This window comes from Thermobia domestica, chromosome 15 (assembly GCF_964235325.1).
Source record: "Thermobia domestica chromosome 15, izTheDome1.hap1.1, whole genome shotgun sequence".
In the NCBI taxonomy this organism is placed as follows: Eukaryota; Metazoa; Arthropoda; class Insecta; order Zygentoma; family Lepismatidae; genus Thermobia; species Thermobia domestica.
Window position 1 is genome coordinate 169,052,179 of NC_137468.1, and position 25,308 is coordinate 169,077,486.

At 35.9% G+C, this 25,308-nt stretch overlaps 1 protein-coding gene across 2 annotated transcripts in view; it reads right to left on the reverse strand.

The window, feature by feature from the left end:
• Ptr (patched domain-containing protein) overlaps positions 1-24,707 on the reverse strand; it is a 437,818-nt gene extending 413,111 nt beyond the window's left edge. For both annotated transcript variants that reach the window (XM_081740393.1, XM_081740392.1), the window contains exon 1: positions 24,136-24,707. The gene's annotated coding sequence lies outside the window, so the exon portion shown is untranslated. The remainder of the gene's footprint in view (positions 1-24,135) is intronic.
• Positions 24,708-25,308: the final 601 nt, after the last annotated feature.

Genomic DNA, 25,308 nt, shown 5'->3' on the forward strand with positions numbered 1-25,308 from the left:
TGATGAATTTTTGGATCAGGGACCACAGACATTTTTGATGGCCCCTGATCCAAATGGTCATTTGTTCTGAAAAGGCTATACAGGGTGTCCGAGAATTATCTATACAACTTTACGACGTTATATTGAAAGAAGTTAATGTGATATTTACATGCAGTTTTTTGTATTCAATACAGAAAGTCTTAAAGTTTTTTTTTTACCTGTTCAGTACACCCCTATGTGGGCACCATGTGTGATACGAAGCACATCCAGACGAAAATCAATTTCAGCCCATGTGCGCTGCAGCAAAGATACGCAGTTACTGTGTGAAAAGTAGCAAGGATACGCTGCTATAGCTGTTCAAGGTTTGCTACCTTCGTAGCGAAGACGATGTCCTTAAGGTACCCCCCACAGGAAGAAGTCCAGTGGTGTCAGATCCGGCGACCACGGAGGCCATGATATCGGACCGTCGCGATCAGTCCACCTATTGGGAAACATCTCATCCAGGTATTCTCGAACTTCTAAAGACCAGTGTGGCAGAGCTCCATTGTGTTGAAAAAACTTTAAGACTTTCTGCATTGAATGCAATAAACCGCATGTAAATATCACATTAACTTCTTTAAATATAACGTCGTAAAGTTGTATAGATAATTCTCGGACACCCTGTATTTTCCAAAGTATTACACGTACTCATATGAAAGATATGTAAAAAGAACCACAAACTCACCAAGTTTGTGTTGCGTGGCAGCACGAGTCCATTATCTTTCCGATCGGGTGTGGCAGTATGAGGATAATACCTATCGAAAATGGAGGGAAAGCAAGAAAAAAGATCGTCAAGACGTTGCACAGAAAGGGCACATATTGGCGAACATTTGTAGAGGGTGTATAAACTTAGTGAGTTTGTGGTTCTTTTCATACATATATATACATACACACACACACACACACACATATATATATATATATATATATATATATATAGTGGCGTATTTAGGGGGTGGCTTCCGGGCTTAAGCCCCCCCGAAATCTTACTTAGTATAGTAAAGTAAATGAAATATCTTGCAGAATTTTCACATTTCCAGGCAAAGCTCCCCCTCCGAAAGTTAGCAAAGCCTCTCCCGAAACAAAATCGTAAATACGCCATTGTATATATATATATATATATATATATATATATATATATATATATATATATATATATATATATATATATATATTTCATGTGTGTACGTGTAATACTTTGGAAAATATAGCCTTTTCAAAAGGAGTGGATGGATTTTTTGAGTTTAACGTCCTGTTCAGCAGCGAGGCTATATGAGAAGTGGACCTACTGATTAACGTGGAATCCGAACCACATGAGCTCCCACCGAGAATCGAACCCGGATCTCTCACGCCATAGGCGCCTACGCTAACCGCTTAAAGCCACGAAGGAGCTCACTTTTCAAAAGGAACGAATCATTTATGCTAACCCTGTATACTATGTTTATATCGCAAAAAAGAAGTGATTTAAAGAGATGAGATAAGAAAAAAGTAACCTAAAGAAATGAGAATTAGAATAAGAAAAAAAACGCGATTATTAAAAAGTCATCGAGCATAGTGCAACGACAAAGGCAAGAGGAAGAGAATTGGGCTCAGATCAGAATGTCACTAAAAGGAAAATAAGCATTATCAAAGTAGTCTTCTGAAAGATTATTATAATGCTTAGAACGTTAGTAGTAAAGGGTGACGCCCCCTAGCAAAATTTCCTAGTTACGCCAATGATTATATCACCTATCTGTTAGGCAAGAAAGTGGGAAACCATATTGAACAATTAAAAAAAAATACCTCTAACATTTCCTTACATTTTTCATGCCTCACAGATGACCACAAAGCAACGGAAGACCAACGAATTGTAAAAACTGTTCTCTGAGCACAATTATTATCAGTACGGAGTCAGCATAATAAGCACCATCAAATTAAAAGAAACCAAGTCAAAGGAACATCTTTTTAACGATAATTAGTTTCTGAATTTGAACCCGGAACCATATATTACAAGACTAATTCCGGAACCATTCACCTAGTACAATGTTTAGTATATATAGGTCACGAGAAAGTAAGTGTTCGCTCCTTATATAGAAAAGAACTACGCACATCTCCTTTCAACGGAAAACGAATGTTGATACCGCATTTTTTCTGATAGAAAACGCGGAAATAAAAAAAAAAAATGATAGTTAATAAGATCATTATAAACACGCATTATTTTCTACATAAGGCAAAGGAAGTTCAAATAGGAAAAATATTGGTCAATAAGAGAGTTCTTTGATATTTATTACATTCAGTTGTTGCTTACGTTAGCAGCCGCAGGACAGTTATGATTCTATATTCTTTCCTGTAGCCAATGGCAGAAGGAAGTGCTAATTTTTCCCTACTGAATTAAGAGAAAAATACAAGTTTTAGTCAACCGCATAATGTGTGTGTGAACAAAAGCATTTTCTAATTCCATATATTCTCGCCCCGTTCCTTTCCCATAGTTGCCATAATTTATTTTGAGTAGTGATTTTAGAAGTATGAAGTAATCATTTAAATAGGGTGACCATAAAATTTTCAGCTGAAAACGGGACAAGTTCCGGCTTTTTAAAAATCATGAGAAATCAGAAAGGTCAGCATAAATTAATTCCTGTTTGCCTTAGTAATACCTAATACATTTATATTGTAATATAACATAAGTTATAGGCCTATAACCTATAAAATAACTTATAGTGTAGTAAGACATGATGCTGTGTACATTTGCTCCTTTGCCAAAGCTCGAACCCTTGATATTACACTGTGTGAGAAGTTGATCCTTGAACTGTAAAGAACCAGAACCTATCTCTTCTGAAAGTATTTCTCAGAAGAACCTATATTCTTGAGAATAGCTGTATTTTTCACTAGTGTTTGATAAAATTCACTGCAGTTATCTATGAAGTTTACTAATACCAGTAACATAGATTTTATTGTTGCAACCTGTAAGACAAATTTTTCACTTGTCCATATGTTATTCATGATTGAAAAAAACACGCTCAACAGAAGTGAATGTACAAGAAAGGAACAAAATCATTAATACTGCTTTCAATTGAATATCGAACTTTATCAGCGGCGCAAATCTGTCTTCAACATTGGGGGGGAGGGGGTAAGACCGTTCCCATATATATTTTGAGGCTTATTCTGGGGGGGACATCAATTTCATCCCACTTTCCTTTGTGGCAGTCGGAAACAAATCATCACATTTCTCCCCAAAAACACACTTCAAATCGTATTATTGGGGGGACAGTCCCCCTCAATTCCAAGATTGGAGGGGACATGTCCCCCTCATCCCTCCGGGATTTGCGCCATTAAACTTATTACAGAGCGGGGTCAAGTAATTGGGTACTTATGAAAAGGAAAGACACGTTGAAGTTTGTTCAACAAATAAAAGCAAGTGCTAAAAGCAAGTCCTCTGCTGCCTCAGGAGCAGTACTGCGAACTATAAATCATGTTTACTCATAATATAGGGAATTTCAGTTCAATTCTTTCCTTTTTGTTATTATTAATTATTAATACTTTTACAAGGAGTAAAGGTACTAGATTTGTTATTTACTTCTTACAGTTGTATAAAATGGGACAAGTACTATTTTCTTCATCTACTGACGGGGCGGTTAGGACACGTCCCTAAAACGGGACTGTCCCGGACAAAAGGGGACGTATGGTCGCCCTATATTTAAAATAAAGTTTTCTTTGAAGGAGATAGAAAATAGTTCTCTATAATATAGTAAAAACGGATATTAAAAAGTAGCTTTTCAAGGAGTTTGAATTATGAAATTTTTTTAATATAACGGACTTTGTTCGTCTGTTTGAAAAAAAAAAAAATCCAAGAGTTACTTGATATATCATCATTAATTTTGGCTAGAACATAGAGCAGCGTTTCCCAACCGGTGTGCCGCGGCACACTGGTGTGCCGTGAATGGGCCACTGGTGTGCCGCAAGGAATCGAAACAAAATTATTAATTTTATAGCAATCAATTTGCAAAACGTAGGGGAAAATGTATATTTGTATTTGAAATTACTATGAAACTCTACTATGAATCTACAATTTTGTTTCATACCGGGTTACTATTCTGTACATTTCTAATGTTGAAAAAAGTATTTGTTATCATTGTTATGACCATTATTGCTTCTTTATTGTTGTATACTATTTTGTAACTTGAAAATTTAAAATAACATTCAATCCTTTCGACAAATTACCTACATTTGTGTTTTAAAAGTAAAAGAGATTTGTTTGTTCGTTCGTTATTTAGTGATCTTCCTTCTTAGTAAAACGTTGGATACAGATTTTTTTTTTAAAAAAAGCGTATTTTTAAAAATCTGAGTCCAACATTTCATTGCAATTGTTTTCTATTTTTAAATTAGAATGAAAAATAAGCATAATGATTTACCACGGGGAAAAACCGGTGATCGAGCTTTCTTCTCTGTGAGAAGGAGATCAGTAATCACAGAAAAAATACCACTGTGTTTTATATTTACAAATAATAATATCTATAAGTGTGCCGCGAGAATCCAAGTAACACCCGTAGTGTGCCGCAAGTTGAAAAAGGTTGGGAAACGCTGACATAGAGGATCATAAGTAAGAAATCCGAGTTTGTTGATGGGGTAATATTCAAACCGAAAGTGGTAGAAATAAACCATTTCCGGTTTTAATGTGGAACAAAATCGCTAATAGATAGCGAGAGGTGGTTTTCTGCAATCAATTAAACGTGTCAGGAATATATTTCATCTCCACTCTAATCTCTCAACCAAAACTAGAAGTGGTATAAATCTACTATCACTTCCGGTTTCAATATAAATTGGGAAAATATTATGCCATAAAAAAACAAACTTCTTCAAGTGGTGTACAAATGACGTTGCTACTCATTACTTTGCCCAATAATTTGGGATACAAGTATGTTGATGAATTTGATTAAAGTTTTTTTTTTACAAGTATGTTGATGAATTTGATTAAAGTTTTTTTTTTTTTTTTTTTTTTTTTTTTTTTTTTTTTTTTTTACAAGTATGTTGATGAATTTTCTTTACAAGTATGTATTTGGGATACAAGTATGTTGAATTTTGTGGATGTAACCGAAAACATTCAAATTGGTGGATTTATTCTGATGGTATTGGTAAAACAAAATCTATTTCTATAACGTATGACTTTACTTTCTTCTCTTTCTGGTATTACGCTTTGTCACTGAAAAAAAAAAAAAAAACTGAATTTGTCTAAAAAAATTATGCAAAGCTATTTGTTCACTTTTTGAAAGTTTTAATTTTCTCTCTCTCGCATTTGTTTTGTAATGAAAACGTTATTCGATTATTTGGTCTACGGCCAAGGATGTTATAAAATAGAGGACCTGCCCATATGTATCTTCATCCTGTTAAATCAATGAAGCCAAAACACCACCGAACTTCGGCACGTCTGATTGGCTACTCTCGTTTCTGTCATTGTCTGATTGGCTACTTTCGTTTCCGCCATGGTTGTTGGCTCAAAACATTGCGATCGTATTGGGCGGAGTGGGCAGAGTAGGGGTAGTGAAACTGTGACGTATGGCTTCAAGATTTTCTTGTAAGGGCAGATCCTATATTTTATAAGATCCTTGTCTATGGCCTATTTTTAAATAGTATGCATTCATATTGCAAACATATACTCGTATTCAAGCGAACTACATATCACTTAAGGAACTTGTTAATTTTATTGTAACATTAGCCAAGGGATTTAAGTAATACATACCTACGTCATTTAGTTTAGAATTATTTTGTTCATAAACTTTAAGTAGCCTATTATTGCAAAACCTATGAAATGTTTAATATGTAGTGGGAAGTTCATGAGGTTCCATCACACATTAAATCAAACCAATAAACGCAATGTTCCGATATACAAAATGTCGCTTTATATCTGAACCAGTTTGGAAAACAAAGAAAAGAAAAATAATTTTTTGATGTTTGAAGTTCATCAGCATCGAGATTCACAATTTAAAGCAGAATACAAACCATGTATTTTCCCAAAGGGAATCGAACCTTGGACTCTTACTCCAGAAGTGAGAATCGTAATCATTTGTATTTACAAGAAAGCATAAAACTATGACTGAAAAACCTTTCCTGCATCTCTTGCTTTGCGTATTGCATTTGAATATTTCCTTACGTTATTACAATCATCTTGAGTTCGAGGCTTTTATAAACATTTCTATGTATATCGTAGGTGCTAATAATGTCCACCTCGGGATTTTACTTCGTCAACAAATGTCCTTTATACAGTTTCTAAGACCGGCTTTCTTTCTTCCATTTAACACTTTATTCCCAGATCTTCCGGGTGCTACAACGACAGTATGTGCCTTTTGCTTTTCAAGTAAAAGCTTTTGTGATCCAACAGCGGAAATATGAAAGTGAATCCCCTGTTACGACTTTCATCAGGAAGAATTCGCGCTAAAGAAATTGAAACAACCATTCTTTAACCACTTTTTCTATTTATAAATCTTGTGTTAATATTGCTAAGTTGTTTAAATAAATACATTTGATTCCTCAGAGAATCACCACTAACCCTTTTGATGATGTACTTTAAAATTTAAGAATTCTTTGACTTCCTTGTAACGCTATTCTGCAAGTGCACTTAATTGTAATATAGTAGAGAGTGAAATTATGCCGATGCTGAACATTTATAGACAGTAGACAGATTCAGCAAATGTGATACACATGTTTTTCATATGTGATAGATACGTATAAGAGGAATAAGACAATTGAAATGAAATGCAATTTCTGGTTTTCAAGTCCACCTATACAGAGTGTTACAAAAAATGTATCACAATTTTTTGGAAACAGATTCCTCACACCAAAATAAGAAAAAAAAGTTCATATAGACCTGTGTTCAAAAGTGGATAGTTTCAGAGCTATAGGGTGCCGAAAACGTGAAATAAGTGAACGAAAAGTTCATACCTCCACTACTATGGGACCGGACCTATCGTAGTTGGGTCAAGACATCACTGAGGAACTAGTATGTGAACTATCCAAATATCCATCTTTCAGAACCTCCGGTATTTGTACAATCATTTTTAGAGAGGCTGTTTGGGAGTACTTGATCACTCTCCACCTACCTCTCTAAAAATTAGGGATTTAGGAGATTTAGGATTTAGATTTCTGGGCTTTCGGCATCTAAGGCCATTTAGCCCGTCACAATTTGAGGGATGACGTCCCTCGGCGAGCACACAGTCCGGGGAAAGGGAAGGAAGAAAGGATTAGGAAAGGAAGGAAACGGTCTGGGACCTATAAGTTAGATACCACCGCGGCATTTGCCTGGTGTGAATGAGAAAAACCCAGGAAAACCTCATTCAGGGTGGCTGACCTGAAAAAGCGTGTTACACCTTTTCGACCAAGTGCCCCCACCGGGAATCGAACCCGGGACCGCTCGCACTCTAAAAATTAGTATTCAACTACTGGAGCATTCTTAAACACGGATATCTTTATAGTTCACATACCAGTTCCTTAGAGATGTCTTGACCCGACTATGATAGGTAGTAGTGGAGATATGAACGTTTAAATTTCACTTATTTCACGTCTTCAGTACCCTATAACTCCGAAATTATCCTCTTTTGAGCACATGTCCATATGCACTTTTCTCTTATTTTGATGTCAGGGATCTGTTTCCAAAATATTTTGACACATCTATGTAACACACTATGTACCCTGTGGGTTAAAAGAAACGGATAACAAATGAAAGTGAATGATGATAAAATAATTGGTAAAATGAAATGTGAGAGAAAACATTAAAACACGCTTTCTTCCAGGATTGTTTTTCCGGGGGGTAGGAATAAAAATGTAAGGATGCTGCACTGGAATACTATTTGATAAAGAATGTGCCCGGTTTATAGGGAGTGAAATGTAATCGTAATTTAATTTTTCTTAACCTTATAGACGGAGGTTAGGGAGAGGAAGGTTGGCCACCTCTGGAGGGTTTTGTCCCCAGAAGGTATAACTGGAAGAAACTGTGGGAGAAACCCGAGAAAATTCATAAATACAAGGTGGCCCAAAAGTAGGTATACAGACCCGTACTGATCAACTCATTGCTTCTTATATCATTTCTTATTGTTATCCATCAAGTAGACTTAGCTTATATAAGCTCGGAACAGCCGAAGCAAATAAACCTATAAGCTAGAATGTTATACTTGATCAGTGCAGGAGTGTATACCTACTTTGGGCCACCCTATACAGGTTGTCTACTACAAACTCACATGACCTGAAATCAACTAAAGTCTATACTGTTAGGCTAATAGAATTCTTGTTGTAAGGGTACAATAGTATAATTCTTACGTTGATTTTTTTGCCACCGAGGAAGAAAGAAAAAAAGAGTCTGAATTGGTTCTAGCATTGCTACCATGAATCCTACAAACCCGAAATTACTGTAGATCATTTCTCTAACATTTCTACCAAGAAAATGACATTCATGAAAATGAATGGTGAGTTTTTCGCAACCGAGTGTGATTAATGAATCTTGAATCTCATTGATCTGTACGAAGGTAGGATGATTTAGCCCATTTGTCGTAACGTAACAAGACGGGACTACTAAGAATGTCGCGGTGACTCATTGGTGTCCCTGATTTGATCCCGCCTCCAGCAGAGTAAGGTTTAATGTTCTAGAAAGACCGTTCGGGCATATCTCAAGGACTACTTATACTCCACTGAGAACAATCTGAGAGACTTTGGAGTAGAGGAATAAGTTAAGAATTAGGATTAGGGGTGCCAGGTAACACATAAAAGTTCTGTAACTGTGGCTTCATTACACAGGTAGACACTTGTGTATTTGTATGTGTAAAGGTACCAGAACCTTCACAAACTATGAACTTTAATATTTGTTCTTATTAATAAACAGATCACATCTGCAAAATAGCACCGTCATTTCAGATTTTGCTTTTAGGTGGGTAGACTAACAATGCAAGTAGATTTTCTGTTTGTCATTAGTATATTGCATTGTTAATATATAAATTTCAAATTCAGTGCGATCCATTGACTCCCATCTGGAGACTCAAATGTCGCCTCCTACTGTGAAAAGCAATGGACATTTATTAATTTACAAAACTCAGACGTGTTTCTTATGAGCACCCTGTGTTAGTACTAATGATGATTTGTGTAGTGCTTGCTCCGAAACAATATGCTATGACGAACTTTGTCTTACTTGTGCACCGATTCGAAACAAATACGACTGCTGTAAGCACAAAATTTCGTTCCGCCATGGTTTTCACATACTTAAGAATCCTCAACACATTTACCGTACACATAGTTTTATGTGCTTTAGAAAAAATATCCCACCTTAAAATGCAAATAAATAAATAAAAATATTTATTTATATATGTGTATTGAATATTGTAATTTATAAGACTAAATGGAAAATGAAGCAATGTTATTACTGACATTCCGAGGACTGACAGAGACTGTGATATTTGTTATCTTTATAAAGCTTTTAAAGTGAAGCAGCAAAAACATTAGAGAGTTCTTTGCCATCTTGATCTCTTCATACACAATATACATATAGAGGTTTTTGATATCTCTGCGAAGTTATTAAAGTGACTCAACAAAAACGTTAGGGAGTCACTGCGCCATCTTGAACCCTTCAAATTGATTCAATTGTGTGTTAAAATTATTATTTTATAACTCTATGGTTAAAATATTTCTTGCAGGTAGACGACTCTCATGAGTTTCGAATATGCATTGGATTTGTCAAGTGATGGCCACTACTCAGTGTGCACTATCAAAAATAACGATACTATCAATGAAACATAAAGCATTTTTAAATTCATTCTCTTTTCGTTTCGTATCACTCGCGACTATTTTTTCACCGTCGTCCAATTTTGATAGCAATTCGTTTTTCTCTATAGAGATCATTCAAAATTTCTCATTTAAATTAATTAATGCAATGAATGCTATATTGCTATATTTATCAAAGGTTATTTCCTGCGTGTTTTGTAGTCTTCATCTTACATTTTCATGCAATTTCATTTAAAAAAAAAAAGTTGATTTTCTGGCATCCTAAACGGAACTCATTCATCCAAAAGTAACTGGTAAAAGAGACAAATATGGATTTCGTTTTTAAGTATTTATTAACAGAAGTCTTAGATACAGCTGCCAAGCCAATTTACTGTGAAAACATAAGAATGAAAGACAAGATGGAAATGAAATCTTTAAGTTTTACGTCCCACGATTATGCCGGTTAGGCTAAAGGAGACGGTGATAATGAGAGATGAGTGAAATGGTGGAATGAAGAAAGTGGGAGGAAACGGGAGAACCCCGAGAAAACCCACGCACACGGTGTTTGTCCACCACAAAGTTCACTTGGCGGGGGCTGGGATCGAACCCGGGACCCCAAGCACCAGAGGTGAACGCTCTACCACTGAGCCACCGCGCCCCCCGAAAGACAAGATGGAGTTTCGGAAAGAAGTGTGCCTAGCACCACAATTATAGAGGTACTATCCCAACACAATATCCCACAATATCAACCACAATAACCAAACATGTAGGTAGCTACAGGGTAGAGATACTTCTGAGCCTAAATTAATAAAATGAAGTTAATGTCTCTCAAATACACACGTTAACACACTAGAATCTTCCGTCATAATCTAGACATTTTAAACACAATTTGGAGTCAATAAGTCAGGCTAGGATAGTCAATTTACTTCCGATGTGGTTCAGAAGTGAATTTGTAGAAAACAAACTTAAGAACTACAGTTAAGGAATACAATGATAATTAGCTCTCGAAATAATACGTACACAAGAACTAAGATTACAGCTTCATATAGGTATTACTTCTACATGTAAGATTCCTCCATAGAAGATACTTTCACTGAGTGGTGTACAATGCAAGAGGTGGGGGTCATGGGTTCTAACCTTTCTTGAACAAGGTATTATAAAAATCAAACATTTAGAATATTAAATTATGTATATATAAGAATCCTGAAACGATATGAAATTGGAAACTTGAACCCACCCCCTCTGATGCAATTCTGGGTATGCTACTGCTATCACTATACAATGTCAAATAGCTACAGCTTTTGACTACTATTACCCTTAACAGTCTCTATCACTGTGAAATTAAAATACCACTAATTTTACAGTAACTATGTGATATCTTCAAATAGATAAAAGATAGTCGAAAAGTGGATCAAGACCTCTCTAGACGATGTTATTTTGCATGAGGCACCGTTATCACGAGTCACCTAGTAGCTTTTCGTTTGTTGTTATTTAGAAACGCGAAAATAAATGCCGATTTTCTAAATGGCTGGAAATCGAAAGCAGATAAATCAGTCGTGATAACGGTATCTCACGCAAAATAATACTGTCTAGGGAGGTCTTGTTCCACTTTTCGATTATCTTTTACCTATTTGAAGATATCACATAATTACTGTAAAATTAGCGGTATTTTAATTTCGCAGTGATGATACTTCTTAATCAATTTTTGAAGAAAATGGTTAACACTTGGTTAAAATTTTTATATGTAAGAAACAGCGTAAACTTGTTACAGCTTAGACGTTAGTGAAAAATACAGTAAGATACATCCATTCAAAACACTGTTTTAACAAAAATTTCGCTAGCTGTGTCGGTGACAACATTGGCGTCTAAAACATGTTCAGGTTTTGTTTATATAATATATTTTTTTTAAAACGTTTAGACCAAAACTTTTAAAATAAAGTTAAGGAAGAAAAGAAAAGCTAAAATAATTGTCTTACGACAACATCCTGTGAAAGTTACGCGTTTCTGAAGACTATTTCACTTGTAGTCAGTCTTGCCCCATTCATCGCTACCTAATCGTTTTCTCTCTCTCTCTCTCTCTCTCTCTCCTCGGCGATCAGATTCCACAGCTGCACGCCTTTCACTAGTGTCGGTCGCTGACACCAAACACTCTGACCTTTGCTATGTAAGTACTCGTATTCATATGGTAGACAATTACACTCTCAAGCCAATTATACTGAAATTTCTTTAAACTATTAAAAATAACTATTTCTGTTTTAACAACTAAAAAACCAACAATTCATCATCTTTAAGGTATAGTGGTAAAAGACATTGACCCTGAATATTCAGTAAACATGACAATATATTGATTTATTATGCAGTATACGTATTTAGTCATAGATGCTGATGTCCTCATTAACTCTCAATCAATTATTCAAAAATACATATTTGGTATTCCCAAGGGCGCCGATTTCTCTGTAACCTTGGGGGGGGGAGGCATACAGATGTGTGTTTAGTTGCAGATAAGAGCCTAAGAAGGTATATATGAAGATTATGAGGCAAATTGAATTCAAATTATGCCAAATACTGTATATTCATTTAAAAATACATATAACAATAAAAAATACATATTCAGAAAAATACATGGAGGCCCACTTGAGTATTGGAGGGCCCGGCACCCAGGATCGGCGCCCTTGGGTATTCCCCTTCCTTTCTCAACGTGAAGATAATTTTCAAGAATATTCTTCTCAGTTTGGTCTCTCCAATCAAAAACTTTATTTAGTTTCTGGTTAGATTTCCAGTGAAATTCCAGTCTCCTGTGCCAACTGAAATTTAGTTGCATGTTTTTAGTATCTCCAGACAATATTAAAATGAGTATGCATCACCAATACAAGGTTTTCAATTTTGAATATATATTCAGTGGTCGAGTAAAATTACTTATTTATTCAGTATTAGCAAGAATGATTCTAAGAAAAAATATTATTTTTCGTGACAAGTAAATGTTGGGAAAGAATCCAATGGCTACTGCTGGAGTTTCTGAGAGCTACCACGTTGGTTTGTGGTATAACAGAATATTAAAATTTGTTCAGGGAGCTTCAAGATTCCAGAACTAATAATAATAATAATAATAATAATAATAATAATAATAATAATAATAATAATAATAATAATAATAATAATAATAATAATAATAATAATAATAATAAAACAGGTCCAGTTTTCTTTTGACAGAAAACGTAATGAACGTTTATCTGTAAATTATCGGTAATTATAAAAACTAACAATTTTTGTAACATGAAACAGATGTGCTCGCAAGATAACAGACAATGTTACGCCACTATTACTCAACAAGAATGTAATAAATTATACTTAATTAATTTGGTGCATTTATTTTATCACGCAAATAGTTCACATGAAATAACGAGTACTCGTTATAACGAATAACCTTAGTATATCGGTATATTGGTTCGACTCTTCGATGACTCTGCATGTTTGTACCAATACGGCTGGATCGGACAATTCAATCGATAAAGAGCATGGTGTATCAAGAATACCTGTTTTAACTCATAAATTCACTAAAAATGTTTTGAAACCACGTCTGTAATGTACTAGAACTCATACAATACTTTTGTAACCAGAGCGGAGTATAACCTATGTATTTAACAAACAGTGGTTCTGTTAATATCAATATCTATTACTTATTTTTGAGGTAACCGCCAAGGGCGTCGATCCTGGAGGGACCGGCCTTCCCCCCCAAAGCTCATGTGGGTCCCCGCGTTGTATTTATGAGTATGCAGTATTTGAACTCAAATTGTCTTAAAATCCTCATTATATGCCTCCTGCATCTGAATAGGCCCTCCCAAATTTACAGAGAAATCGGCGCCCTTGGTAACCACTGATACACATATCAGTTACTTATATAGATGCCAACTGGTTCACCCAGCAACATTCTACAAGCCATATCGTCTTCACCAATATAATCTCTCCCACTGCAATTCTGTAAGAACTGTAGGGGGCATGGAGGCTCAGTGGTATAGCGGTTACCTCTGGTGGTGGCGTCCATGGTTCGATCCCCGGCCTAGTAAGTCTGTGGTGGACAATATCGTGTCCATAGATTTTCTCGGGGTATCGTTTCCTCCCACTTTCTAATTCCACAAAATCTTCCATCATCACTCATTTGCCTTAATCATCGTCCCCTTACCCTAAAGGGTATAGTCGTGGGACGTTAATCTGAAATATTCCTTTTGCATTTTCTATAAGAACTGTTGCAACCTTATTTTGACGAGAAATAGTTACTAAAGTAACAGGTGATCTCCAATTACTGTCCTAACCAAATATTTTCTTGTCTTTCACCAGTTTCTTTATTTTAAACCTTCTGCAATATATATTGATTCTTCTGAGTTATTCTCAACTCTTCTCCATTGGCTTTTCATTCTACCACACTAATATTTTCAGTTCTGCAACATATGAATAATTCTCTATTTGTTATTAGGATCTACTTTAAAAAAAAAAATCTCAAACGATTAACGTACATAGTATACACACATAACGTATTACTGACTTTAATATTACTTTATTCTAAGTAAAAATCACTAAGTTGTTGGTTTCATGGCAATTAATTTAAAACTAGTTTCAACAATTGGAAATATGCTACATGACAACTTTTCTCTCACCGCATTGACTGGAAAAATTGGAATGTGAGTTTAGGAAAGATTCAAAGAAATTTTCTGGTTGTAATAAACAATCAATGAAGAAGAAGGGTCAGAAAAAGTTGGAGGGAGAGAACAATAATGAACAGAAGGAAAGAAACTAGTGAACATTTTAATTGAGAAGAAATTATAAGAAAAATTTGAATGTATAAAAGCTGTGGTGATGTAACCGGTAAGGTAAAGTCTTGTTAACAAAACCTGGCCACCTATCCCTCTTTGAAATGTCATATCCTCGTACGTACAATTGGAATTAAATTAAGCAAATGTGGATTTTCATTTGAACCAATTTAGAATCAAAGCATTAGAACTTGCTATATGTGAATGTCAGAATATGTCATTTTGAAGCAGAAATGAAATGAAACGGAATTTTTAAGTTTTATGTCCCACGATTATGCCGGTTAGGCTCAACGAGACGAGGATGATGAGAAATGAATGAAATGGTAGAATGAAGAAAGTGAGAGGAAACGGGAGAACTCTAAGAAAACCCATGCACACAGTGTTTGTCCACTACAAAGCTCACTTGACGCCAGTTTGAATCGAAGCAAGGACCTCATGTGCCAGAGATAAACGCTATACCACTGAGCCACCGCGGCCCCCAGGCATTTTGAAGCAAGAAGTGTGGCCAAGCTTTGGAAGAAGATTGTAGCTCCTAACGTACGGCCACGAGTACAAATCTCGAGGGATGAGATTTATTCTCTTGTTGCACTCTCGTACCAAGCCTTATTGTCACTGACGGTCCTTAGGTTGGCCATTGGTGTGTTGAGGAAAGTCACATAGGTAATAATGTTTTGTCGCTTCAAACTCGTATATAAATCTACTGATCCACTCACTGGTTTACTCATCAATAGTCTAAATCTCTGAAACTACTACGCGAAGAACTTTAAAATTTTCTGGAAATCATGAGCTTTCAGCTTAGGCTCTGGAGGTAATGGGGGAAAGGAGGACTTGAATGCTTATTTGCCGTTTGACAGAGCTTCGAAACTGTTAGGCACAGAACCTTGACATTTTGTATAAATTTTCTCCTTTCAACCCTAGCTGTAGATAAGATTAGGTTTTGTAGAGTAGTAAGCCTGAAGAAATGTTTCTAGGGAGCCTGAATATATATATATATATATATATATATATATATATATATATATATATATATATATATATATATTGCAATACTCTTTATCTCCAAAATAATTAACCGTAGAACATATTTCATATATACCTTGAAAACTTTGTATAAATTATATCTTTTCACCCTATAGATCGAGTTGGTGATATGTGACCCCTAAGAGGGGAATGAAAATATTTATTTCTTTTCATTAACAAGGTTCTCCCAAACTGTTGAAAGCAGGATCATAAAATTGTATCTATGTGGTTTGTTCACTTGCACGTATTCAATATCAAAGATGATGAGGAATGAAACGACGGGAAAGGAAGAGACTAAATATATTGACCACGTAACATGCAGTCAAGCACTAGGTTTTCTATACAAGAAATAGTATACTTTAGGTAAGTTTTCTTTCCTCAGTTTGGAGCGGTAAAAGATTTATCTTGACCAATGTAACTTCTGTCACCAGTTGCTACTGAAAAGTTTGCCATATAATTAACTATGAAATCCGTAGATTTTCAATTAAGTATGCTTTCATTTTATTTATGTATTTATTTTAAAGCACGAGTTTAGCATGTTAAAGTTAGACCTTTACAAAGCTGCATTTAACAGAAATTATCACTACGAAAGCTAACTCTCTTGACCTACATAATATTCGAAAAAGATCAACATGGACGGAACTCATGGTAATGAACTTTCTAAACATCTACATTTGCTACTCGTTGTACTTCGATGGTGGAACCCTCTGCAAGAGCTCACCCGAGTTCATCGTCAAGGACACAGTCTGTAGGAGGATGCGTGTCATGAATGAAAACGTACTCAACATATGATGGCTGTACTATTCCGCTTCATATAATGGTGTACTATAACGAAATTCACGTAAAAATACAAAGATCTACGTAGTATTCTTGGGTAGATTCGGGTAATGCAGTCACTTTAAACTACCACCTTACTACTACCACCACTATTATTATTTTTGTTATATTTCTGTCGTGAGTAAATTGTGATTGTTACTGTCTTCGCTGCGAGAGACCCAGGTTCGATTCAGGGCAGGATCTTATGTGGATCGGATCCTACGTGAAGCTAGAAGTCTATTCCTTGTATATCCTCGGTACTGAAAAGGAAAGCTAGATTGCAAAGCAACAAACCAACACTACTACTACTACTACTACTACTACTACTACTACTACTACTACTACTAATAATAATAATAATAATAATAATAATAATAATAATAGATTTATAAGTCATAAAGGGTTATGGCCAGTCAGAGAATCTTTAACACTGTGACGTGTAGTTAGGAAATAGCTCCCAATGCAATGATATATTTGTCTCCTTACTAATTAAAGAAAATCTTTGATTTGCCTGGCAATGATAGGCTAACAACAAAATTCTGAATTTGGTATTGTCATCCGGAATTTAACCCTAGATCATGTGCTTAAAAAGCATGCAGTTACAGTTCGTGAAGATCACACTTTTGTTTTTTAAAAATTCAAGCATTCTCTGTTTTTTTAAAAAAAGGTGTTTAAAATAAAAGCTCTATGTGAAATGAAATGAAATCATTGAGTTTTAAGTCCCACGATTATACCAGCTAGGCTAAAGGAGACGGTGATGAGAAATGAATGGAATGCTGGAATAAACTGGGAGGAAACGGGAGAACCCTGAGAAAACCCACGCACACGGTATTTGTCCACCACAAAGTTCACTTGGCGCGAGCTGGGGTCGAACGAGGGACCCCATGCACAGGAGGTGAACGCTCTAACACTGAGCCACCGTGGCCCACAGAAAGCTGTATGTATTTGTCTAAACTTTCTCAGAGAGAGAGAGCAATTTCCGAGGAAATTTATTCGTATGGCAGGAGTCACAATAAAGTGACAAACTTAATATCAGAAATGTTCATTGAGTAGGCCTACATAAAGTTAAGTACTGCGTATTGATGTTTCCACTGACATGTTTATATGCATAAAATAAAGAAACTATGGAAAGCAAACGTTTCATAAGGTATCTTAAAGTGTACAAAATTATCCATAATAATTACAATAAAAGTGTAAATCGATGCACTTTGATAAATCTTCTCATTACACAATATACATTTATGTGTTACACTTTCATCTTATCTAGTAACATACTCGATTAATTTTCTAATATTTCTGTCAGTTTTTCCTGGTCAATAAACTTAAAAAGTTCGTTACTGAATTTTCTTTGTCTGTCGCTCTCTGTGTCTGTCTGTTAGTTTCGAATTTTCAAATTTTGAGCCCTTCTTTCGATAAAGGAGTGATGAAATTTTTCGCGTCACTCTTACCGTTCCCGAGATATTGGATCAAAAAGTTCCGATTTCGGGAGATATAAGGAGCCATGTGTTGGGAACCGTGAGTCTTAGAGAGATCATATTAGTGTTGATCAATACCTAAGAGAATGGTGAACATCTTGGTACCAAATAGGAACCGGTGGCCACTGGCCATCATTCCTCAGATGTTGACCAAAAAAAAAAAAAAAAAAGTGCGGATTTTGGGAGATTTAAGAAGCCATATCCCGAGAACCGTAAGTCATAGGGAGTTGATATTTTGTGATTTTTTTCAATTTTGAGCATGTGTCTTCGTAAAACAACATATCGTAGAACGTTTTGACAGAACTCTTAAACAAAACATGTTTAAAAGATTTAGTACTCAATTAAACTATAAATGGATACATATATTACAAGAATTGTTTAATGACTATAATGATAAAGTACATAGAACAATTGGCGTAAAGCTTGTTAAAGTTAATAACAAAAATTACTTCTTTTTAAATTCGTTCTGGCAATGTTCTTAGAGCATTCTCAACTGGTTTTATTTAAAACTGATAAGCAACTGAAGTTGATATGAAAAGGAAAACAAACTTTATTGCGGTTTGATAGTAAACGGACATTGCGTTCTCACGTCTGATACATTTGTCGTTCAGTGTATGTAACGGAAAATAGTTTACATTGAATTTCTTGGGGGAGAGGGAATCTAATTTGGCAATGAGATAGGATAATGCATAAATTTCAACAATTACATTAAATATGTGTATTGTATAGTACCTAAATTGTGAATACATTCTATAAATTAAGAATCGAAAAGGACTGAGAAACAAGCAAATGAGAGACGAATGCACTAGGTTTTTCCAATGAAAACAGCTCGCTGACGTGTTTGTCGTAGTCATAAATACTTTGTAATTTCGATTAATCTCTCTGCAGACGATTGGTTCACCCGACACCACGTACTCATTTATTAACATACAAACACAGTTTGCGCGGCCGATTTGAACTGGAATAATTAACAATAAATGAAGCAAGAATGGGAAAGCAAGTGGAAAATAAGTCGGGAGTACTTACGTGTATTTAAGAGTGCCTCCCGCGTATTTGCCTGATATAAGTTAGGGGAAAAACTGGGAAACTTTTAGTTAGGATGATTGGACACTGGATTTGAACTCGGGGTCTTCCAATTAAAAAACAAGAACGCTAATAGCTTGAACTTTTCATAACTAGTAAACTCGACAGAACACAAACACAGAAATATCGACGGCAGTTAAAAACGTGCATGCTGTTCAGAGGTACTTGAACCCCCAATGAGTTTCTCCAAACACCCCTGACCGTTCGACTACACCGCAGCAAATAATAGTGTTGTCCACGATACGAGAAGGATTCGTTTTCGTACAATCACTTTACCAATTTATAGTTTTTTTTTTTTTTTTTTACTGTAAATGATGTAACATTAAAACAGCGACTGAAATTTAAGACTTGGGTGAATTAGCGTGGCCGACGAAACTCGAGAAATTTCTTGTCTCGTCTCGAATTTTAAACGGTACTTCTCGTCTCGACTCCAGTCTCGAACTCTGGCTCATTCAATGTGAAAAAAAAAGTGGGTTCAAACCATGTATGCCGGATGAAAGTTCAGTTCAGGAAATGTCACTACTTTCATACCTTGCGCATTTATTATTCTTTAACCGTTTTAGAATTTTGAAATTTGCCTTAAGAAGAAGAAGAAAAAAAGAATGTCACGCCCCTCCGCCCATACTTGGCCATCAAGTTCCAAAACGCATGTGGGGCGTTCTTTGATCCAGGCTTGGCTTGACCAATAATAATAATAATAATAATAATAATAATAATAATAATAATAATAATAATAATAATAATAATAATAATAATAATAAAGACTGATCGAGCCCTAGCCTTCGTGAACTTCATTGAATTCGCATTTCTAGAGGATTTGCAAGGAAAATCGGTTGATTCCTTCCCTCCTATATCTTCATACAATATTATTTCCCAGTAAGCATTGTCAAATGCTTTTTCACTATCTATCATCTGGATAAATATTTCTTTATTAATTCGGGCAGAATTGTTTATAAATCAATTGTAGACCTAGTTCTTCTCCTTCTTTTCAGTTCACATTGATCCTTTGACACATTCCACTACTCTTATCCTTCTATTTTTTAGAGTAGGGGTTCCTAACTGGTATGTCGCGCAGTTCCATGTGGTGGTCATGAAATTTTAGAATTTAATAATCATAACAGATTTAATATAATTAATTAAAATCAGTTTTGAGACAGTTTAAAAGTCGACACCTTCAGCGGCAGCAAAAATACTTAGTACTATATTGAGTCACTATTTTATAGAAACTTATAGCCTTACATCAGTGGAGTACCCAGAATTTTGATCAAATGGGGGTTCAAGAAGTCAATCTGATATTCTTTCAGGACAACCGTGATTTTTTCATATACATAGTTATACTATAGTAAATATTTATGTTTCCAATCACCTTTCTGTACGTGTCTTTGGCGTGGGAGACCCGGGGTCGATTCTCGGTGGAAGCTCATGTAGTTTGGATTCCACGTTAAGCTGTAGGTCCACGTATCATATAGCCTCGCTCCTAAACGACACGCTAAACTAAAAATCAAATAAATTCAAACCAAACCAATCATCTTTCGCAAGAGGGAGGTTAAATCTCGAACCCCTCTTGCATACGCCACTGGCTTGCATTAAAATTTGTATTATTTTAAAAATCAAACAAGCGTGTCGCGATGCTGCGGGCCTTCAGAACAATATGTGTTGTTAGTCAAGAAAGTTTGGGAACCACTACTTTAGAAGATGACTCCGCATTAGTATTTTTGACATGTGTGATAACATACTTACCGTTCTTATGATTTTCACACATTCACGCTTTCTTCTTAGAAACTGACATTACGATACACTTCTTCAAATATCCTGGCACTTATTCTATCAAGAACATTTCATTTAATGATTTGTACATTATTTTAAAGTTATATACCCTCAACAAGATTCCAGCACCAGGCACACTGAATTTATAGACACAATTATTCGGCTTTACGACAAACTATTTCAAACATGATATTCATTACCAATCAGCGAACTAATTACTATATGTTTTCATGCAAATGCTTTAATTTTATAAACTATATTATTATGTTAGAAAGAACACTTTTTTTTAAAACTACGTGACGTTCTTACAGATGTCATGCATATTACATATAGACCATTACAGTAAAAGCCATCTTTTAACTTGGGCACCCTATGATTTTCCCTACATACTTGTGAAGCCATGTAGACACATTCATATTATTAGCTGACCTCTTGAAAAATAGGGAAATTATCTGTGAAACCGAGTTTGGTCCATTTAGGCAAGTTTGACTAGACTATAACATTGTGTTATGGTTGACCATTTTAAGAGGGCGGAGTGGAGTTGAATGAGAAGTCTTGGCGTTTGGTATGCAGGAGTACAAGCTATGGAGTACGGTTTAGTTCTGGAATGCACAGAAAAGTTACGACTGAGATCCCCGGAAGAGATACAATATTTATGTCTGGCAGTGAACCAACAGCAAGCGTTGGATTTTTTTGTTCTTAACGCTGTCTTCTTCCTGTAATCATTTGTTCTTTTCATAATATCTGTTAGCACTGAAAGCAAAAATGAAATATAAAACCAGCATGTTCATTCATTCACTCATGTTCATCTATCAGCATGCTTATCCGTCCGTTCATTCATTCGTTCATCAATGGTTTCGAACTCCTACAATACACAGATTAGCAGTGGTATAACTACCAGCAGTCGTTCTTTCAGAAAAAATGTTCCGGGGGTACACTTGGTGTTCCGGGGGGCACTGATGGTAATATTCTATTTATTATTATATTATAGACGTATTATTATGGTTTCCTCCGGGGGGCACTCTCAGACCTCCGGGGGGCAGTGCTCCCAGAAAACATGTCTGGAAGAAACACTAACTACCAGTAATGTTACCGTACTATTACTGTTGGAAGTATTGGAAGTGATTTCTCAACACAAATATTCAAATGATGTCTCAAGATCTTAAACTACGCCTGAATATGGTTCTATAAACAAATTAAAATTAAAAGAAAAGAAAAAAAGGACGATTATATTAGAATTTGCATATACCGTACAGCGTGAATTGTTTAATACAGCACATATAAGTTTTACGACTACACTATTCAGCTTTGCGTCTGTATTTTACGTGAATGTTAGTGAACCGGTTTCTTTTTTTTTTTCTTTTTTTTTAAAGTAAACAGAAAATGCTATATACAACCTTTCACCTCTGTAACAAAGCCTTCCTCAGACAGTCATTGTTTATTAGTTTCAGAAATGTTGCCAACACATTATTGAGATGTTCTAAAATCATAGGTTCCAGTGGTTATGGTCGATTATTAAAAATCATGTTAGCAGACAATTGCTTGACTGGGGAACAAGATCTCATACGATTCGACTTTATTTTCAATGACTGTTGAAGTGAAATGATTTTTTTTTTTTTTTAGCTCAACGTTCCACTAAATGCCCTTTAGGCTAAAGGAGACGGATAATTATTGAAATTGAATGATTGCAAAATTAAACTTTTGTTACTCTCCCACTGGGAAACGAACCAAGGACCACTTGCACCAAAGGCAAAAGCGCTTGTCTCTAGACTAGCAGGCAAGGCTTCGACTGATTATTGGATTACTTACAGATTTTCACGTATATTTTCCTCACACAACTACATTTTATTTTGATTTCAGTTGAGTTCACCGTCCCTTTCAGCACCGAAGCTACGTGAGATCTGGACCTACAGTTTAATGTAGGATCCGATCCATGCCGAGAACAGAACCTGGTTGTCCAGCGCTAAAGACGCGTGCACTATCCACATAGCTACACGCTCGCTACAATTTATCATCTAAACAGAATCCTCGTAGATAAATGGTTATAATGTTGATGCTTCATATGTGGGAGGTTCTGGTTCGGATCCCGGGAACGACTACAGTGACAAAAATTTCCCTAGAATCTTTAAAAATCTCATCAAACAAACACTGGAATGGTACATTTAAATACAGAACCTAGACGATTTCATGTTATATTTTATTGTTGTTTCTGTTAAAATGTAATTTGTAATATGTTAATAAAAATCAATTTAAATCGAGATCGAACCCGGGTCTCAAAACACAAGGAAGAGGAAAACACAATCTGAAGAGGAGAAATGTAAAATAAAAAAAAATCTTTAATTTAAAAGAGCATTCACGGAGCATTCAGTATGATGTTAGTTTCGAACCTGGAAATCCTAAGTGAAGAATCAATCACATAATCGTTGAACTAGCACTAAAACTTCTGGAATAACTCTACTTTCTAGATCTTCCTTTGTCAGTGTCAACAGCTAAACAACTTTCAATAATACAATAGCACTACATCTTACTTTCCCCATGCGGAAATACAGAAGCGTTTCTAGTAGCGTCTGATGTGGTATTGTGAGGAAATTTGAATCTGCTTGAACTAAGAGGATTTAGGACTTAGATTTATGGGCTTTCAGCATACAAGGCCATTTAGCCCGTCACGTTTTGAGGGATTATTTTCCTCGGTGAGCACACAATCCGGGAAAAGGGAAGGAAGGAAGCAGCCTGAGACCTATAAGTTAGGTACCACCCCGGCATTTGCCTGGTGTGAATGAGGAAAACCCAGGAAAACCTCATTCAGAGTGGCTAGCCTGAAAAAAAAGCGTTTTACACTTTTTCGACAGAGTGCCCCCATCGGGAATCGAACCCGGGACCGCTCGCACCAAAGCGTTAGCGACTACGCTACGCGGGGCCACCAATGAACTAAGAGGAATCTATTAATGGACTGAAATGCCAGAGAAAGGAGATGGAAGTCAATATGGGCTGACAATAGATCGTCTAATAATAATAATAATAATAATAATAATAATAATAATAATAATAATAATAATAATAATAATAAAACGGGTTTGACACAACAGAGGGTGACTGAACGTAAATATTTTCGATCTTGTGGTCAGAATGCAGTAAACGGGGAAAGCTATTTCTCTAGTTCAGTGCCCTTCCAGTGTGTTTACAAATAAATCTCTTTGGTTCATTGAATTAGTGGGGTTCTATACGTTATCATCCCAAACTTCTTTATTCGGGATTTTTCCAAATTAGTGAAATTAAGCAAATTCCAGTTAAGCTTATTAGGAAAAACTGGAAATTCACCCAGCTCTAAAACGCTACCAACGTCCGTGACATTGCCGTCTGAAAGTCAGAGAGGGTTTTGTCCTCATTGCTTCTGTCCGTACGTGGCACCAGAGGATGAGTAAATTTTCTTGACTTACCTGAGAAAGCTACAGCTCCGGATTAAGTAGGTCCAGCTAGCAGAATTTTTTCCTCTTTGAAAACTTCTTCGCGTTGCACAAAAATGGAAACTCGCTGATTAATAACCGCAAGCCTAAAATTCCGTCTTTTTTTGGACAATAACTTAAAAAAAGGTTTCCTTTTTTCTTTAAAAAATATATAATTAATAAAGAAGTTTAAATGAATTTTAGTGTTTGTCAGGAGGCAGTTGTCACATTCACTACACTACAATCAGACACAGTTAAGTCACCAAGCGACGGTAACACTTTTTTGGCGCTCGTATTCATGACGGTTTATTCATTTCTTTTGCTCATGAAACACACATCCAAAATAAAAACACTGTTAACAATTTTAAGGGGGACAAATTCCAATACAAAGAGAGGCAGACGGGACTATATCAACAATTAAACAATCACTAATTATTTTTTCTTTTTTAATTTTGTGACCGAGAACACCACGAGGCACTGTCGTATATTTCTTCACTGGGCACAACCGAAGCGACTCCGTTCGCACCTCCGCACCAACAGGTATCTCACTACCCACTGCCAGTTGATCTCCATGAGGAACCCAAGTAGAACACTTGCTTGCTGGAGGCGCCAGGTCACCAGGTAGATGGCAGCACTCTGTTTCAACTCCGGAGGAGAGGAAAGTGGAGAAGGAAACATAGATGGCGCTGCTAAGAAAAAGTGACGAAGTTGTCGGTCCTCTCTAGTGGCCAAGATTTTTTTTTCTTTTAATGAAAACTCACAAGTTGATTACGTGACTGACTGCTTAAGCAACGTATTGCCCTTTGGTAGAAAGAGAGAGTGTTTTGTTATAACAGCCCATAAAAAACTCTTATGTCCCCCCCCCCCTTCTCCCTACTCTCTCCATCCTATCTGGACCGGACTGTAGATTCAATACTTTCATGAATATACGGAAAATATGATATTAGATTCAAAAACAAAATTTTTCCTTTGTCTCCAACAGTGGCGAAGCAGCGTCGAATCCAGTCCGGGGTTGGGGGACTAGCCCCCCCGTTTTTTGAATGACAAAGATATTTGAAGTATAATTTGCATATTTTTGAAAGTTTATAGTAAGCGTTGCATTTTATTCTTTATTGGAAAATTGGGGACTGCGGTAGCTCAGTGGTAGAGCGTTCACCTCTGGTGCAT